This window comes from Mytilus galloprovincialis, chromosome 7 (genome assembly GCF_965363235.1).
Source record: "Mytilus galloprovincialis chromosome 7, xbMytGall1.hap1.1, whole genome shotgun sequence".
NCBI lineage: Eukaryota > Metazoa > Mollusca > Bivalvia > Mytilida > Mytilidae > Mytilus > Mytilus galloprovincialis.
In genome coordinates, this window is record NC_134844.1 from 13,390,437 (window position 1) to 13,407,978 (window position 17,542).

Sequence of the window (17,542 nt, forward strand, 5' to 3'; positions counted from 1 at the left end):
AACAAGTTGAGAGAGAATTTGACACAGCTTTTAAAAAAAACAAAAACATTGAAAAAGGATTTCCCTACAGAAAAACATCCTGAAAATTAAAGACAGCCTCGAAATCTTAAAAAAAGGCTTAATTGTATGACTCAACTGGAATAAAAAAGAACTTTTCAAATGTAATGACCCTAGATATGGTTTTAGTGAATACAGATAATGCTCCCGCTTGCAAGTTACAATGGAACATAACTCTAGAACAGTGAACGTGACGCTAGTCACATTTGTTCGTGTTAATAAGAATTGTGTATATCTTTCATAACCTTTAGTTGAGGCAAAGTTAGAAAAAGGAAAGAAAAATTAAAAATATCCATGTGTAAATAGGCACCAACATCCCTACCCGATCTGCGATCTGTAGTTATTAACATTGTACATAAGTTTAATAATATTTGTTTGAGAAAAACTACACTTACATAACAGAAACAAATATTTCAGCAGTTTTTCCATTTGTGAAAAACCATAACTCTAGAACAGTTAAATTAAACTTGATGTGTGTTTTGTGGTAATATGCATTATGGTGAAGTTTCATAGCTTTTGGTAGAGGCAAACTAAAGTTAGAGAACGGAAACGAAAATTTCAGCAAATATAACATTTGTAAAGGACCATAACTCTAGATCGGAAAAGGTGACACCACCAAAATCCAAACTTAATTGATATATGTTTACATGTTTACGTGTCATGAAAACAAATTAGAATTTGAGATAATGGATATCATTATACCAACTCCCAAGTTTAAGTTATATTATTGATAAATTCAACAACACTTACCGTTATCTTGATAATATGTTTTCATTAAATAATTAAAAAGTTTCTAAATATACTACCGTAATAACCCAGAAAATATACACATGAAAAAAAGTATTGCAACACCTTGATTTTTAAAACTTGAAAAATCACCCTTTTTTTTTGGATGAAATATAATAAAATATGTGTATAATATTATTGAAACATAGTTTATGATAATATTGGCATTGAAACGAACAAAAAATGTTTGAAAAAAAAAAAGATTTATATAACCACAATTTAAATAACAAAATATAGTGTTTTTTTTTTGCATGTGTAGATAAAAACTTATCGAGTCAATATGTATTGATTAAACTCAGGTGATACTTAGATAATGTTTAACTAGTTCTATTTTACCGAATTATATCACGAAAAAATAAAGAGTTTTTTTTAATTTCAATTTCAATTTGGTGTTGCAATACTTTTTTCAATATATTTCATGTGTATATATTTCAAATAAATCAAATGAAAACAGTAATAACCGGTCTTTCCTACATTTCAATATTTCAGTTTTACACAGGAAACTCTACTCTAAAAAATGCGACAAAAGGGTGGGTTTTTTTGGTTTCCTATTGTTCATTTTCCTGTTTTTGGATGGTAATGTTCCTTTGGCACCATCTTACGGTGTCTATGTTTCACAACTAGTTCGCTATGCCCGTTTCTGTTGTGACGTTTTTGATTTTAACGAACGTAATAAAATTAACGGTACCAATTTACATGCACCAGATGCGCATTTCGACAATACATGTCTCTTCAGTAATGCTCGTGGCCAAAATATTTGAGATCCAAAGCTTATATAAAAGATGAAGAGCTATAATCCAAAAGGTCCAAAAAGTATAGCCAAATCCGTGAAAGGAATCAGAGCTTCGTAATATATGTATTACTGGTAAATTATTAAGCCAGGAATTTATGTATTACTGGTAAATTATTAAGCCAGGAATTTATGTATTACTGGTAAATTATTAAGCCAGGAATTTCTTTACCATAAATAACTTAAAACCTTACCTACTTTCTTCCATAAATATAAAGATTTAGTTTTGAAGTTTGGTAGTACCTATTATAAATTATTTGAAACGGGATAGCTTATCCTCATTTTCATGGAACTGTTTTGTAGCGTGTCAGAAATTTAGAAACAGTCCTGGTAAACTTATCGATCCGTAAGGTTACTAGTGTAAAACCATTCAAACGGGAAAACCAACGGTTTAATATATATATAAAAAACGACAAACGAGAAACACGTATATATTACATAAACAAACGACAACTACTGTACATTAGATTCCTGACATAGTATATATGTATATATATATATATTTATATCTGATGAGTAAACCCTTTTTCAACTGATTTTTATTGTTCGTTCTTACGCTGGCCCACATTAAGGGATGGTTGGGGAGCCCACATTATGTATGCATGTGCCTGTCCAAAGTCAGGATGCTGTAGTTCATTGGTTGTCGTTTGTTGATGTGTTACATCTTTTTTTTTCGTTAACTTTTTGTACATAAATGAGCATGTAAGCTTTCTTGTTTGAAATGTTTTACATTTTTAATTTCGGACCTTTTTATAACTGACTATGCTGTATGAGCTTTGATCATTGTTGAAAGCTGTTCAGTGACATATAGTTGTGAACTTTTGTGTCATTTGGTCTCTTGTGGAAAATTTTTTCATTGGCAATTATACCACATGTTCTTTTTTTTTATACAAAGAAACTTAAAATGTAGACTGAACAACGCAATAAACTAAGGCTGATCTTGTGTGCTTCGGAATGGTGAGTATACTCTGATTAAAAAGAGTGTCAATCGATATTTTTACGGTTAGATCCTTATCTACTGAAAGAGTCGGAATGATGCGTCGAAAGTTTTGACGTCATCAGAATTTTGATTACCTGGGTGAATAATGTGTAACAAATTCCTGAAGAAAAGTTGAAAAGGGCAACTTGCTTAATTCGTCATCTGAGTATGCCAACATCCTGCTCTAACCGACACATTTTCGTGTTTCCAAAAAATACCTATCTTTGCAGAAAAAAAACATGAGTATTCTAACACCCTGCTTAATCCAACATTTTTGTCTGGTCTCCCAGTGTGTCGGATTACCCACAAAATGAATAGTTATTAAAGGTTCCAGGCTTATGCTTTGTTACACTTAGCGCGCGGTTCGACTACCTTGAACTCATGAGTGACGCTCAGATAAAAAAAAGTTTGTAGAGCATGCATGCAACGTTAATTCAAATTTTTTCATCATTTATTTAGTAGTAAAGATTTCTCATCTGATTACATATTCAAGCTAATACACTCTTATTTAAACCTATACGAATAGCACATTTAAACATGATTATATATATAAAATTACATTCAGTAAATATATTGCTTTCCAAAATTATTTTGTAAATCTACAAGCGTATGAAAACCTGTATAAAACATAAATATAGTCCACTACAATTCTAATATAATGTGTATGACATGAATATACATGAAATAATGTTAAGTGATTTTCATTGATTTAGCTCTTACATTTCGGTTTAAAAAATCATAATTAAAGATTTGACGGAGGAAGCCTTTATTATTAAATAATATTGCTTTAAAACATATTTAAATTACTCCACTCAATTAAAACAAAATTACTTTTTCAATTGAATTATATACCTTTTTCAGACGATAATATAAGCAATGTCATGCGTATGTCTATCTTAAGCATTGTCAAGAATGTACTTAGGTGCAATTTGAAAACAAGAATGTGTCCATAGTACACGGATGCCCCACTCGCACTATCATTTTCTATGTTCAGTAGACCGTGAAATTGGGGTCAAAACTTTAATTTCGAATTAAAATTAGAAGGATCATATCATAGGAAACATGTGTACTAAGTTTCAAGTTGATTGGACTTTAACTTCATCAACAACTATCTTGACCAAAAACTTTAACCTAAACTTCACACTATCATTTGTTATGTACAGTGGACCTTAAAATTGGGGTCAAAACTATAATTTGGCATTAAAATTAGAAATATCATATCATGGGGAACATGTGTACTAAGTTTCAAGTTGATTGAACTTCAACTTCTTTAAAAGCTACCTTGACCAAAAACTTTAACCTGAAGCGAACGGACGCACAGACGCACGGACGCACAGACGGACGAACGGAGGCACAGACCAGAAAACATTATGCCCCTCTACTATCGTAGGTGGGGCATAAAAAACATTTATACTATAATCCTAAGCATAATTTATGCAACATAAGAGGCAGAAAGCAAAACTATTTGATGATAGATAGGTAATAGACCTCCATTTTGAGATATTTTATTTCTTTTAAATGGCAAGAAAAGTCTTACTCGGTTTGTATGATGTATCGGCATTATTTAGGTTACAAATCGTATAGAAAGAAAATATAGAATCTGCTTAAATTTGTTAGTAACCTTTTCATGAGGTATTGAAGTCTTCTTTAAAAGAAAGGGGGTTATATTGGGCAAAATATTTAATCTGTATTGTAGGAAAAACACACAGTCCAAATATGTAACAAAAGTTCTTAAAAGTGAGCTGAGTAGATATTCATACATTTTTGTTTTTCTGTCCTTAGTGTTCTTTAGGTCAATAAATATTATTATCAAATATTTTGACCATATAAAAAATTAATACAAAAATGTGAGAATTTACAAAACACCCTTTGATCTTCAAAGTAAACATTTGTAATGTAAATTACGAAACACTTTTATGGTTTTAAATCGCCATTTGCAGCTTAAATCACCGACGATCGAGGGTTCAATTTTCAACATTGTATCTTATATTAATAATAACATTTTTTTTATTGAAGGTTTGCCATCTTTCTAAGATGCAGTTGTGGTTGTTCAAGCGCTCTTCGGCTTTATACGGGTCTATTAATTTTCGGGGAAAGTAAGAACCTAAGACGTTCTGGTGGTGCCATGTGTAATACGATGGTTTGAATGTATGGACAAGAAGTGGTAATGTCTGACGCGAATGTTAGTCGAATGGTTTTAGATTCACGAATTATATTACTTAAATTAGATTCGATTTTAGTTAGCGAATCTTTTGACATAAGTACTAGTAAAAACAATTCAATCTCATGGACAGACTCAGTCATAGACATAAAATTAAAATCTTTCTTTATCCGGAATGTTGAAGTTTTATTAGCAAGTATGACTTCGTTTTGTTTGTCCAGTGTATTTAAACTTTCACGTACAGTGTTATTCAACTGAGTTTCTAATTGATGTGAAAAAGATGTTTTTTCATTTCCCTGGTGACTTTGGTCTTCTCCGTTAAGACGATTGCGATCAATTAATTCTAAAATTCGTGTTTTGTCGCTTTCAATTTTGTTTTTGTTGTTATAAATAAATTTTTCCAGCAGTTCACAAGCATATGCTACGCTTTCCAAGTGCTCCTTGTACACATCAAATTCACTCGATTTTCTAAATCCTTCTGATACCTCCTCGATTGTTTTAATGTTCGTGCAATGACGATGCATTGTTAAAATACATTTTTTGCAGCATAGCCTCTTGTGATTTTCGCAAAAATATTCAATGTCTTTCTCATGGTGGCGACATTGCTTATACCATCTGAACATTTCAGGAACAGAAGCAATTTCTAAAATACTATGGCATCGAAAATGTTTCATCGCAGAATGATTGGCTTTGCATCCTTTACACAGATGCTCGTCACAACGAAGACACAGGTACATCGATAATGATTTTATACCTTTCGTACCACATGGCTCACATTTGTCTGATGTAGAGTACTAGAAAGAAACAAAATGAACAACCAAAATGACAGTTTGATACAATAAAATAGTTTAACAAAAAGAATGAACGTTTATGATGATAATAATATGTTATCACTTAGATTGTTTTGGGGTTTTTTTGGCAAACTTCCGATTATTATCACAGAATGACTTATTTTTACTTTTTGTCATAGAATAATAACTATTTGTTTTTAACATATTTTATAGACGGATATAAAAGGCGAAATATGTACCTCATTGGCCTTTTCACTATTTTGATTCGAGCGTCACTGATGAGTCTTTTGTAGTCGAAACACGGGGCTTGCTGGTGTACAATATCTTAATCCTGGTATTTAAAATAAGTTTATTTACAACCACTGGATAGATGCCACGGCTGATGACGTTTTTTTTTTTTTCTCAGAGGGAACCATTTGCCCTGTTGTAATCACTTCGGTGTTGAAATATATTTTCATTGATTTTGTTAAAATTATTTGTTCCACAACTTGAGATATTTCAAAATATTAAGATTGTCTTCCTTATTTGGCTTTGAAGATACACAGCAGTCTAGAAGTTAGGGGATTTGACATTTAGGTAAGATATTTAGTCTTGTATTATCTCTCACAAAGAAAAAAATATGTTAAAGGTTTATTACAAATTAAACGTTTGCGGTCAAGTAAGTTCTGTTCATTTTACATGTTCTATGTTCAGAAAATTCAATAGTGGCTATTTACCTATAAATATCAACATAATGAATTGTCTGAAAAGCTACTGAATAGTACCAAATTGATTGCAAACGAAACTTATGATAATATGAATTTAACGCAGTCGAAACATCTTAACATTGACAGTCAAACTGATATGTCTTTCTAGATGATGTTAAGACCAAAAGGAACATATTTTGTTAAATAGGGATAAGTTTAATAGTTTCGTCTTTACGCAGATCAACGGAACTAGGGCCGTTTTCACACCAAATGTCTTGTACAGTAAACATGTTTACAATTAGTTTAACTTAATGTACACTGGTTTCAAATTAAATTTGTTCACATCTATACACCATGTTTAATTTACTGTACATAAGATTTTTCACACTTGTAAACTATATTTCATTTAAATATTCATTACGTAGAACCGAATGCAAATTTTTCTAGCAACTTTTCAAGTAGTTAGGGAACGAACATTTGACTTCATAAAGGTGGGGGAGGGTTTATGTATTTCCTTGAAAAATATTCTGATCACCAATTTGATATATATATGCAAATTTACAGATCCAACATTGTTGGGTTGATGTTTAGACGAGTTGTATATATATATATATATATATATTGATCATACAGATCATTATTTTTTTTTTGGTTCTGTATCCATATATTGTAGTGTTAAATATGGAAAATAAGTTGTTTGATTGCTAGCATCGAAAAAAAATGAATAAAAAATAAAATCGTTGCGCGAAAAAAAATCGGACTCAGACACCCCCCCTTATGATGTTAAGTGGTTGCTCCTTCATGAAAGCCATTTTGATGATTTGCTGTAGTTTGAAGATATACTAAAGATGTCTCGATTACGCATATGAAAACGTGCTTACAGACAACGAAAAATGATTGTGATGTTAAGGATCACTATGTTTCTATCTTTTCTGTTCGTTTCAAATGGTATTTTTTCTCAATATTTGGCAAAGAGATGGGATATTTTTTATTTCCTAGTGTTTTTTGTAAATTTTTTAACGAATCTGAGATACTAGACAAACAAAACAATTTACCTCATACTTTTTTTAAGTAATGCATTTAGTCATGAGTGAATAGTTGTTTGAGGAAAGACGAGGTATTTATGTGTACGTCCAATTGATTCGGGAAGACCTTTTCAAATGAATTATTAGTTCTGCAGTGATGATGTTTTGAGTCCTGATAAGGGATTAATAAAGCTACGCAAAGTGTTTTTATAACAAATAAATATATCAAGTTTATGCAAATACTTCTGCAAAGAACTTTTTTAATAATTGTTATAAATATCAATTTTATTCAATAATGGTTTCTTCCTTAAATATACATGGTAACATTAATGTTGTAAATGTCTAGTGATTTGTACACTTAACCTACACAAGGGCTACATTGACTATCGACTGCAGGTAGACAAAACATGATTTAAACTACATGTACACAATGAGTTTTATCAATGAGAACGTAATTGTGTTTAGTTTACGCGTGCGTTCCACTGTTACAACACCGAGTTTATGCCAATGTGAACACGACCTATGATACCGGCCTGTCTCGCATTTTCTTAAATGATATTAAAACAATTCCGATATCGATAAATAAAAGCAAAATGCATTATGTTGTTTATAATTCAACAATTAATTATATTGTATCGACTAAATGTTTACAAAAATAAGTTTAAAAAAACCTTGACAAATATAACGAGAACCTAAACGACAAGTATTCTACAAACATATGATATAAAAACCGTATACTTACTAATTTATCTTTTCCTCCTATTTAAACAAGAATCATAATCTGGATTAACTCATATTTGATATATATAAATAAACAAAATATGTATTGCACATAACGTGTCAGTCGGTTTTGTAAGAGATGTCCAATAGAAATATTATTTCGAGATACATCGTCCGGAACAGAAAGCCCTTGAAGATAAGTCATGATCGTCTCTGAATGCCTGACATTGGAGAACGTTTCATGATTGCATTAACTTGTAATCGACAAACAAATTGTATCTTTAAATATATTCAAATATGCAAACAACTGCAAAGGGATGACAAGTATCGTTATGACTGATAGTCCTATCTATCAACATTTTCCCCAACAAGTCTTCGTTAAAGTATACAGTATACAGTACATGTTTGCATCATGTGTGAATGAATTTAACTCTAACATACACGCTCGCTATTCGAAACGTTATGAAAACACAAACTAATAATCTGCTGAAATCGTTTAAGTTAAAAGGGTCTCTATATTTATGCAGTTCTTACCCGTCTTAAAAAATAACTCCTCCAGCTGTAAAGTATTTTCCTCATTGTCACCTTTAAAATATAAATGAAATGATATTTCTATGTTATATTGAGTACAAACATTATTTTGGTTTATTTTTTTTGCAAACATGATACTAATTGTTGACGGCTGTGCAGTTGCTAATAATTGCTAACATCGACTTTGTTTGAAATCTGATGGTTAGTTGTCACATACTGCAAGGTCAAATTAAAGTCAATATGAAGCAAGTAACTATATATCGTATTGAGAATATTAACTACAAAATGTTTATAATTTCTACGATATTGGTAAAAGATAAAACACTGATAAGTCATGGCAAAAGAGAACCGCATAAACAATGAAATGACAAACAAAAGTTCTCAGGATGCAACACTAACCCACAAAAAAAGGCATAATTTCAAGTTCCCCAGAGTTGTAGGCAGATCATAATCCACACGTTGAATCCTTCGTGATACTCACGAAAGTACAACGCCAATGACCTTTTTAATCGGTCACTTTCGATGAAAAGAGGACGAGACTGAGATTACAATTATGTTTATAAAATTTTATATGAATAAATATGAATCCAGGTGTATCGAAGATATTCCTTATATGAAAATGCCTGTACTAGGTCAAGATTATTACAGTTGTTTTATTGGGTTTATTTTTGACATGTGTCATTTGATAGGAACTTTCACGTTTTAAAGTTTCCTTGAGTTTCATATTTCTGGTATTTTATTATTTTCATATAGCATCGGTCAAACATTAACATTAAGTATAAGGGGACATTAAATCAATTGATCATCAATCTGAGATAATGGATACTTTCGGAAGCCGTTGTTATTTACTTTTTAAGCTTTCAGGAACTGCAAGTACTCTGATATTGGTACTTTGTGTCTATTATCTTTGTATATTTCTTAAAACGCTTCTTTTGATATAATGAGTCATGCCATTTTCAACCAATTTGTATAGTATGTACTTATGATTTACTGTTACAACTTACACCTCTGTCCGAAGATTTGAGCGCTTATGTACATATTTAACTCCGCAATATTATGTATGAACTTGTCACACACCAACAGCCTCTTATTCAGGGATTGACATAAGATTTAATTTGAATGCGAATACTGGTAGTATGCACAGCAAATAAAAATATGTAAACAGAAAAAAAACCACAGAATACCCAATCCAATTTTGTTGGGATGTATAAGTACCCGGCGACGCCCATTTGTATTTCTATCCATCTGAGTTAATCCTTTTTCAACTGATTTGATAGTTCGTTCTTATGTTGTACTGTTATACTACTGTCCAAGGTTAGATGATGGTTGTGATCCCGCTAACATTATTAATCCCGCCTCATTTTGTATTTGAATGCCTGTTCCAATTCAGGAGCCCGTAATTCAGTGCTTATGTTTTGTTTATGTGTTACATTTTTTTTTTTTGGTTCATAAATAAGGCCGGTAGTTTTCTCGTTTGGATTGTTTTACATTGTCATTTTGATGCTTTTTATAGCTGACTATGCGGTATGGGCTTTCTTCATTGTTAAAGGCCGAACGGTGACCTATAATTGTTAATTGCTGTGCTATGTTGGTCTCTTGTGGAGTGTTGTCTTATTTGCAATCAAATCACATCTTCTTTTTTTTATATTCGCTTCAGTTGATTTTTGATAAATTTAGCTTCAGTTAATATAATTTCCCGTAGCTTCAATCTAATATAACGGGATTTAATTAATGTATTTCAATCAACCCTTTGAACCACATTGTCCTCGTGTAAAATAACATCTGTCTGCATTCCCGATTTCAATGAATCGCATACTCTCGCCTTCGGTCCGACTTCCGCATGTAACACATTTGTATCAGAATATACCACAATATCGTTCCAGAAATTTGACCGCACTTTGTTTATACTTAGTCCTTAAGAAAATAAGCATCCTATTAATTTTCAAAGACAAAGGTCAAGGTCACAGTGTAAATTTATTTAATATCCTTGTCACCACTCTAGACTTGTCATAGTTTGACATATTTTGCCTTATTTTGGTATATACTTCATCCTTGTAAAAATCCAGAGCTCAACTCATTTTCAATTTTATACGTCAAAGGTCAATTATCCAGAAATTGTTACACCATATAAAAGACATGAATTAAGACAGTAAGCGCCGAGGTAAAAGAGAAACGAAAAAAAATAATTAAAGAAAGTTTGAGTGTCGTACCAATAAGACGTTTCGAGACAGTCAGGGTCATTTGACACCTTATAGCAACAGCAAAGGAACGAACTAAAACATACAGTTAAATAGTGTGCAGGACTTTTCGGTAGACATTTAACAATGCAATTGCTACATAATCACCAAATTCTATGTCATCATTCAATTGAACAACGAAATCACAAAGGTTTAGGTCCGGTAAGGACCGATTTTGGCTCAAATTTCAGTTTCATCTGACGAAAGATTTTTACCACTTTTTTAACACTTAAGTGTCTATTTCATATGATTCAATTAATTCATGTGAAAGATTTTAACTTATTTAGTCATTAAAAACGATTCGATTCAAGCTCAAATATGAAAAATCTACCAAATATGCAAAAAAATGTAACTTTCAGATGTTTTTTGTCAAAAACGAAAGTGGCCGCCTCCGTGTTCATCCCCTATCTTCATATATGTTATGTATTATCATCAAATACAACTTCCATTTCAATATTTTGGATGAACACGAATGCGGCCACTTTTGTTTGACATGGAAACCGTCTAAAATTTAAGTAAAATGCTGGAATTGTTAAGATTTCAGTAATTTAGCATGACTTCATGGTGCTAGTACGCAATATTTGCGCATTGTTTTGTCAAAAACAGCCCATATTTATGTAGCATAACCATTATACTACCCAAAAAACTACAAGTTTACATTTTAACAATTTTGTAAAACTGCTATATTTTGGGGCCAAAAAGGGGTCTTACTGGACCTATCATTTGCATTTTAAAATCGAGCATTCATATTGTGAAAAGGGGGATTTATGTTTTCATTAAAAAAAAATAATTGTATTAGAATGAAAGGTTTCCATTTAGAGATCATGCCGGCCAAACCCCTTATTCCATTTTTTTGGCAGGAATTTGTTGATTCTACGTATGAAATAAAAAAATATCCCCCGCCTTATTTCATGGTTATCATAAACCTCAATTTATAAATATACCACGCTATTTATTATAAACTTCCCATTTGATAATTAATTTTGGTTCTTTAACAATACTCGATTGATCAATAATGTATTTCAGTGGTCATACAGGTAATAAAAACGATAGAGTAGTTATATTTTTGGAGAAGACCCCACATCATATTGTATTCATTTTCCACCCCACACGAACGCCAACAGTAGTATCGACTTGCCTAATATGTCTAATCAAATCTTAACAAATGTAACACCGTTTATATCATAAAGTGGCTTGTTATTAGTTGCTGTATGTTAAATTTGTTTTTCGGTTATTGTTATGTACATTTATTAAGCATCTAATGCAAAAATACTAATATAAACAAATATGGCATCCTCATCGAGATAGCAGATAAAAACTTGACTTTTGTACAATACTGGACAGAACCACAGGTTCCCGATGGGAGACGTTGTCCCCAGATTTACACCAAGCAGGCCAAATGATGTGTAGACAAACCCTGATGCCTTACAATTGTGATCCTAGTTATGGGATAAGTAGCTCAACTGCTTTTTAGATAACTCAGGAAATTTTAATAGCTTTGGAAGTGAATTCAGACAAAAAACCGGGCAAATAAACATTGTTAGCTCAGCAACAGCGTCGTCTAAGGGAAGAAACATCTTAACAGAAAATGTAAACCTGAACAACCTCCACGTTTATGTTTGAACTCTTGGCTAACAACCCTATCTTGCAATGTTACAGAAACATTAACTATTCACTTCCCCTAACGACTATTGCACAAAGGGCAGTAAGTATGTAAACTTAAATATACGTTTGATATCGTGAACGAGTTTGCCTAATACATGCTTATAATTTACGTTTATAACTTTTATCTAGCAATTTTCAATTCATGCATGCTTTGAAAAGATTTGTCATTCACAGTCGCTGTCGTCAGCAATGAAAATATATTTTCATGAGTCAAACTCTGACCACAACAAGTATGATGAGGAATTTAAATTGAACTGTAATATATAGGTAGTATGAAAACTACTTACGATGTAATAAGGGAAGTAGAAATAGATGACCTTAAAGAGAATATAAATGCAATATACTTTTACCTAAAACGTTTAAGTATCATTATTCTTACTGCAGGATTTATTCCTTAAGATTTTACTAATTATTTCAAGAAATAAATTCCCAGTAAGGTAGCTTCTGAATCAACGCAACGTCTTCTGAATGGTAAACAGCTCCACGAGATGCATTAATTGTGCATAAAAACGTATTCAATAATAATAAAATATTGCTTTGTATCTTTCATGTAGATTTCAAATTTATTTCAGAGTTATGAAATATTTGTATTCCCCTATTTCGGAAATAAACATATCAGCAAGAGAGCTTACCGTGTCAACAGTTTTAAATGAGTATTTAATAAGTCATGCAAAACACACCTGGATTTCTTCATAAAGACATTATCAATTGCATATTAGGTGCCAATTTTGAGCTAGATAAATATGATATAAGTGAGGAATCTGATGTTTAGTAGTTGTCGCTTATTTACGTATCTGGTACGTGTTTCTTGTTTTTTGTTTTTTTTATATAAATTAGACCGTTGGTTTTCAAGTTTGAATGGTTTTACACTAGTATTTTTTGGATCCTTCAGAGCTTATTGTTCGGTGTGAGCCGAGGCTCTGTGTTGAAGGTCGTACCTTGAACTATAATAGTGTACTTTTATAAATTGTTATTTGGATGGAGAGTTGTGTCATTGGAACTCATACAACATCTTCCTATATCTACATGTGTGTACGATAAATATGATGTGTAGGTATTTTCAATTTGCCACACGACCTACAATTTTACAGCACATTACACATGTTGTATAACAAAAGTGAAAATTTAACTAATTCATGTATACGAAAAATGAACATACCTCGTCCTTTAATACAACAAATCAATAGTACCATTACGATAACACATTGCACAACTCCTCCTATAACAACAGGTGCTGTAAAAATCAATATTTCAAACAAATTTGAAACTATTATACGGTTACATGTTGAAAAAACAATTCAGTGACCATTCTTTTTTAATGCAATTTTAACTGTATGTTCACCACGTACAAACATCTGTACGATATCTTTAAATCTCTAGTCCTACCTATTAGAGCTTACTTACAAACTGACGGAAGATGCGAACGAACGTAAAGGGAGCAAGTATTACATTTCTACAATTACAGTTAAAAGAGTCTTTGTTTTATCCAGTAAAACAGCTTTCTTTTTAAATCAAGTTTATTTGAAGAAAAAAAAATAATATCTAAAATAATACACTATTTTAATATAATCAAACAGAGAAAAATAGTGTCAAATACACTTACGTTCGATACATTCTTACGTAAACCACGAGTACACACATTTCCGCGGGATTTTAATGTGATTTTATAAAACATTTTGATTTATTTGCCACTTAGTCCTCGTTTTCTATTAAATGCAATGGAACAGTAAAAATAATGCTTTGCATCAGGTTTCCCCTTGGAATATGTACAACATGGCCTATCTCTATTATTCATTATATCTGTAGTTTTGATACAATTGAAGTTTGAAAAGTTCGTACAAAAATGGCTACAGAATAGTACATAAACCTTAAGCATGAGTTTCACGATAAACATTTCAATGACATTATTGAAGTACATTAGTCTAAATATCACGACAAGATTAACATTTACTTTTATTTATAGTATACGTTCAGCAAATTGTCAAAGTGGAATATCGAGATTTGCTAAAACATGATGCTACAATGTTTTCAAAAAGTAATGTCGAATGAGTTTAGAAAAAAAGACTTGGTATATCAAGAAAATAAATCCACAATTTTGCACCATATATTTTGTGGATTTTATAATGAAGATTTAACAGTATGTTTGTTTGTTTTCAGTTATACACAAACAAATTTCTCGCACTGAAATACATATTTATAATAATTTGTTACATGCACGAGCGAATCGTACAAGTTGAGATATATAAAGACCATAAGATGGCTACAAGGGAACGTCACCATCTTAAATTGGATAATTAACGATAGGAAATGAAAAATCATATATTTTGGTATTTAGCTTCCCATTAATGATATAGATATCACTATCGAGGAAAGGGCAGTGTTACTTGTTAGTATTTGATTTATTTAAAGTTAGTTCAGCAGGATAAATTTGATCATTATTGAGAGCCAATGTATCATCCAAATATCTTAAATACATCTTTCGAAATGTCTTATGATTTTAATAATACAATGTAACTCATAACATTAAGAAACAGGTTCGCATTGAGTGGTGCACAGTTAGCCCATATTGGAATTCTAATAATATGATGAAATACGGAATCTCCAAAGCAAACAAAAATGTTGTCTATTAAAAATGTTAAGGGCAGTTTTAGCATCAAAGCATGTCCAATTGACATAGTGTTTTTTTTTTGTTACTAAAAATGACATAAAAGAGTTTGACCATATGTAATTTTTAAATTTCAATTATGTGTGTGATTTGTTCCCTAATAAGGTCATGAATCAAATAAAATTAAAGTAACCAATTTTCTTGCACCAGATGCGCATTGCAACAATACTTGTATCTTCAGTGATGCTCGTGGCCAAAATATTTGAAATCCAAAGCTTATATAAAAGCTGAAGAGCTATAATCCAAAAGGTCCAAAAAGTATAGCCATTCCGTGAAGGGAATCAGAGCTTTGCATGAGGGAGATACATTCCTTAATTTATAATAATTTCTTATATTTTGTAACAGCAAATTTTAATAACACAAAAAATCCGTATTTTCATACTGGCTACTGGGCTGGTGATACCCTCAAGGACTAATAGTCCACCAGCAGAGGTATCGACCCAGTGGTAGTAATAAAATTAACGGTTTCAATTTTCTTGCACCAGATGCGCATTGTTGGATACAAGGAAGTAAACAAATTCTATATTTATTTTTCTGTCTATTGTGATTTTATTTTTTCCATTATTTTTCCCCTTTTCTTTACGATTTCAATGATTTTTGTAGTCTTTTTTATACACTCATGTCATTATTTGAAGTTCATACTATCGTATTCTGTTGTCAAATTTATCAAAAATATATGGTATCACCGTTTTTAGCAATGATCTTTAAATTGAAAAAATGCGATCGGATCACACGCGACACGCTGTTTAGATAATGTTACATTCACCTTAGTCCGGATAAAATATAAACATGCGCATTTTAATGGCTTGACAAAGAGCACTATCACTATTCGTTCAGCTAAAGACTGGATCTTCTTTATGACTTCATCTTTCTTTAACAATAGGAGAATAAGACCGTCCTTGATGTTCTTATAAAACTACAGCAAAATAATATCTAAGGACATTAATGATAAGTTTATTTACCATGCTTACTTTACAAAACTTTTTTACCAGAAACTAAAATCCGATAACCATTTTGTTCACGATGGTATGAGTTTTCTTCCTGGTTTTTGAACGAAGGATTCTGTTTAACAGAAACGTGGCTTACAAAGAAATCACCCATCTTTCTTTGTAATCGTAAGTTTATTTTACTTTCACATTACGTTTCGGATTATCTTTGTGAAACACTTATAGATAAACTCTCACGCGTATGCTTAACATAAGTTTGTAAAATCGTAAACGTAAATAATAAGAACTCTTTGTGAAACGCTAGCCTGCATTTCCCTACACAGTATTGGATACCTGTATATATGTGTAAGTGGCATATAAACAATTATATGTTGCTGGGGTTTAAAAATATGCTCCATCAAAACTCTTTCTATTTTATTAACATCGAATTTATCAGCAAACAAAGCCTGGTTTTGAATTTATTAACAACCTTCTGTTAAAAGAGGTGGTATGCATCAGATGTGGCTATTAAAACAATCCAGAGGTACATACAATAAAAGACTTGTCCATCTTGCAAAAGTATTGAAATAGTTGACTATACTACACTTTAAGTGACGTATACAATTTTCTAACGTCAGACACGCGAAGCATTGAAAGTGTTTGCAGATAGATGTTTTTATGTTCTGTTAAATCGTTCCTTTTAAAATTGTTACACGAGGATGACTAGTGTACCTATATTTTGACTATTTTATTTATTATGTATGCTTAGTTCACGCATCATTGTAAATATAACGGAATTTGATGAGACTGTCAACAAAGTAAGAGATTTAGTGCTATAAAACAAGGTTTAATCCAACATTTTCTACATTTGAAAATGCCTGTACCAAGGCAGGAATATGACAGTTCTTGTCCATTCGTTTTTGATGTGGTTTGTCATTTGATTTTGCCATATGAATGGGGAATTTTAATTTGATTTTCCTGTAAGTTCAGTATTTTTGTGATTTTACTTTTTAACTCTGTACATAATAAAAAGAATCAATGTTTTCAAACTTTTAACTTGATTTCATGTCAACAACATTTTGTATGTCTTTGGTTCTTATAACGTGACTCTGTACTTTAATATATCCTGTCAGTATGTTATTGTTCTATGATATTTCATTATGATTTATAATTTTATTTAATTATGAATTAGAAAATACGTTGAACCACAAATATCAAATCTTGTCCATTCGTTTTTGATGCGTTTTGTCATTTGATTTTGCCATGTTATTAAAGGGGCACTAGCTACGAGATGTATAAAAAATCTAATATTTTTTTTATTTGCTTAATCAGTAATGAAATGCAGATGGTGAAATAATATTTAGCTTTTAACAGCCAATATAGTTCAATTTTGTCAAAATAAGTTAACAAAACATTGATTTTGAATTATTCACTTGCAAGTGAATAATTCGACCTCATTGAATCCGCATTCCTGTGAACTTCAATTTTAACCCTTAGATTGAACCGGATTTGTTATCACATAA

The 17,542-nt window shown here is 31.4% G+C and overlaps 1 long non-coding RNA gene across 1 annotated transcript; it reads right to left on the reverse strand.

The window, feature by feature from the left end:
* Positions 1–3,114: 3,114 nt before the first annotated feature.
* On the reverse strand, positions 3,115–13,934 carry LOC143084405 (uncharacterized). The gene is made up of 4 exons (XR_012981059.1): positions 13,588–13,934; positions 8,530–8,580; positions 8,018–8,034; positions 3,115–5,567 (listed from the first exon to the last, which is right to left on the reverse strand). It is a non-coding gene; the product is annotated as an uncharacterized LOC143084405 (long non-coding RNA).
* Positions 13,935–17,542: the final 3,608 nt, after the last annotated feature.